Source organism: Bos javanicus, chromosome 21 (assembly GCF_032452875.1).
Source record: "Bos javanicus breed banteng chromosome 21, ARS-OSU_banteng_1.0, whole genome shotgun sequence".
In the NCBI taxonomy this organism is placed as follows: Eukaryota; Metazoa; Chordata; class Mammalia; order Artiodactyla; family Bovidae; genus Bos; species Bos javanicus.
In genome coordinates, this window is record NC_083888.1 from 131,938 (window position 1) to 135,500 (window position 3,563).

Below are 3,563 nucleotides of genomic sequence, written 5' to 3' on the forward strand. Positions count from 1 at the left end.
GGGAAGCCACCTCCTTTCCAGATCTCAGAGTGGGGCCTGCACCAAAGGCCCAGGGGATGCACAATCAGATGTGAACCCTGAACCACCCCCCAGAAGGTATGGAGCCTTCCTGGCAAGAACCTTCTCTCTGGTCCAGGTTCCAGTATGATGTGGTGCTGCTCCCTGAGTTCTCCAGGTCTCCACCAGGCAAAGAGCTCTTGGGACTTGGAGGTCTATTAAACCACAGGTGCCTGAGAGTCAGAATGACACAACGACTAACAACATTGAAAATTAGCTATATTTACAAAAGTGACAGAAGTACAGACAGGGCAGGGGATGAGAAGCAGAAGGACTGACTACCTCTCAAGCCTTTAGCAGAAATATCTCCACACCAGCTCAGCAGAGCCCACAGGAGGAAAATATAATGGAAAAGCAGGCTATGGGTATGTCTCTACACTGCTGGACCCAGGGACCCAAGTCCCAATCCACCAACATCATTTTGCATATCCAGACAGCAAGAGGAAGAAACATAGACCTTGCCTTAGGAAGTCTCAGCCAGACTTAATATTGGGGTTGCTGAGCATGGTTACATGGTCACTATGGTCACTCAGTCCCTCTTCCATGCTCACATCCTCTGTCCTCACAGAAACATACATGGTTCACTACAGAGAACCCTCTGAGGGTACTTGTGTATACTAGAAACAGGCAATGGTGAAGTGTGAAGAGAAGACACAGAAATGGAAACATGCCTCTGGGGTGCTGTACAAATTTCCAAAGATCTGAAGTTCTTGATACTTCGCATTTTTAAAAGAAGCTTCTTAATGTGTAAATGCAGAAAGGACATTTCCAGAAGAAAGGACAAAGGAATCATCCCATTGGGACAATTTGTTATCCATGTGGGAAAGTAAGTTGGATCCCTACCTCAAAAGACAGCACCAAATCAATTAGACACATACTAAAAACCAACAATTGAAGGAAAAACTTTACAAAATTTCAAACCATTTTTGATGGGGGAATATCTTTTCTTTAAATTGAGGTATTGTTGATTTACAATAATTTGTTTAAGGTGTACAGCAAAGTGATTCAGTGATTCAGCCTCTCAGGTACTTCCCTGGACAAAATTCATTCCCTTTGGGAGGCCCCTAGGCCATGCCCTCTACTCAGAACAGCTAAGAATCCTGAATAGGCAAAGCAGCATGTGGTGGTGCTCAGTGGGGGTTTTTAGACTGAATAAATTATTCTAACATGATACAAGAAACAAGTCCAGAGTTTAAGAGAGGATCTCCAAACCTACCTTCCAAAAGGAGGTCTTGCTCCCTTGGACGTTGGTGTGTGAAACAGCGCTTGGGAAGGGGAAAGGTATGTCATGAATATTTGGTCTGCAGAGGGGACAAAGTGGTGTGTAGAGATGACGTGCAGGCATGTCCCAGGACACTGAGCACACAGACAGAGTGATCGGACTCTCAGCCCTGCTCTGGGGGCATTGCACTGTCTCCATCCCTGACAGAGCGTGAGCAGCTCACACGTGTCCTGAAGAGTATGGTCACATGACCTGGACCTGGCCAATCGGTGTGCTCCACCCCTGGCCACCATGATTGGTGCTGACCAATTGGGACCCAGGACCAGGGCTCAAGCTGGAATCAAGGGAAGAGGAGGGCTGGCTCTGCAGAAGGGCTGGGGCCCTGTGAGGTCATGCTGCAGCAGTGGGAGGGGGCATGAGGTCACCTGGGGCAGTTGGTGACCTTCCTGCGCCCGTCAGGGCCGATCCGCCGGCCTGAGAAGAAGGGCACTGCTGAGCCCAGGGGTTGAGATGCTGGTTCCTGCTGTGGTCCCGGAGCTCCACCTGAGACCGGAGGGAAGCCATCTGCCCATGAGTCCTCTCCTGCTTGTCTGTCAGCTTGTTTGAACCACGCTGGGTTTTCTGTCCAGCTGGCTACGTGAAGACCCTGGAAATGCACCTGTGTGGGTTTTGGCTGGCTTCAGGGAAGAAATGCCAGATGACACTGGGAGACTCCAGTTTAATCTGGATTCAGGTCATATCTCTTGAAAGTGAAGTGAAAGTCCTCAGTCGTGTCCACCTCTTGGCGACCCTGTGGACTATACAGTCCATGGAATTCTGCAGGCCAGAATACTGGAGTGGGTAGCCTTTCCCTTCTCCAGGGGATCTTCCCAGTCCAGGGATTGAACCCAGGTTTCCCGCATTGCAGGCAGATTCTTTACCAGCTGAGCCACAAGAGAAACTCAAGAATACTGCAGGGGGTAGTATGTCCCTTCTGTAGCAGATCAGCATTCCTGACCCAGGAATCCAACCGGGGTCTCCTGCATGGCAGGAGAATTCTTTACCAGCTAAGCTATCAGGGAAGCCCAGTATCTCTTAAGGCCAACTATTCATTGTAGGATCACCCTAATTAGTCTTCATGGGATTAAGGTAGCAACCTGCTAAGGTAGCAATCGATGTCCTTTTTCTAGAGGACAAAACTGGGGCTCAAAGAAGGGGGTAACACAGCTACCGCAAGAAAGTGTGTACCTAGACAAAACCCCCAGATCCTGCCGTTAGAACTCAGGGAAGCCATATGGTGTGGCTTGTCCATGTGATGGGGGCTAGGACACCCAGCCCACACTGGATACTGTGGGGACCTGACCTGTAACTGCCTTCTGGCAGCTCTGAGACTCAAAAAAGCAATTTTCACTGGAGAGAGGAAGGATACGTCCCTCCATCCAACCCACCACATCCTCCGGGTACTCCCACACCCTGCCCCCTTTCTCTTTCTTTGTGAGGGAATAAGTGTCACGCTCATGTGACCACATTGGCTGTCCACTGTTCACGAGCTACCACCTGGAGCTGCTACCGGAGAGGCCAAGAGCCTTTGCCCCCGAGTACCCCTCTTTCCTTTGCACTGTGGCGGCCCTCCTCGACACCTGCACACCAGAGGCCGTTTCTGAGACACACAGGGACCCTCTTTCAGTTTGCAACAGGTTGCATCCATCACTGTCATTTCAATGCTTCCCTTGACACTCAGCTCCTGAGCTCCTTTGTCTGCATTGTGACCCACCTGGCTGCCACGGGAGGGACAGAGCTGACCATGAATCCAAAGCTCAGATCTGACAGGCAGGAATCTGTGTATAAAGGGCCTGATTAATCATGCTGTAGAGGCTGTAGTGGGCTCTAAGGATCCGTAAGTAGGACTTGGGCCAAAGTGATTCCACAGCTGTTTTAATGCCTGGGGAGGGTCTGGCTATAGTGGGGGTGGGGTGAGTCTCCTGAGGTTCTGAAGGCCCACTGTGTGCAGATTCATGGCGCATAGAGAAGAGAAGGCAGAGTCCTTCCCTGGAGGTAGTCACAGCTCATGGATGAGCCAGAGAGGCAGGCAGGGCATGAAAGCACCTGAGCTGCCATTATGAGTGAATGGTGTGGGGGCAGAGGAAGAGAACCAGGTCTGCTCGCTTATTGGAGCCCAGGGCAGGTTGTCCCCAGACTAAACCCTTACTATGGTGATGACCGTCACTGCTGTCTGCAAAGGGTTTACATTGGTGTGTGTCTTCATCGAGTGGTCAGGCCGTCTCTAAGCTACACTGGCCATGGG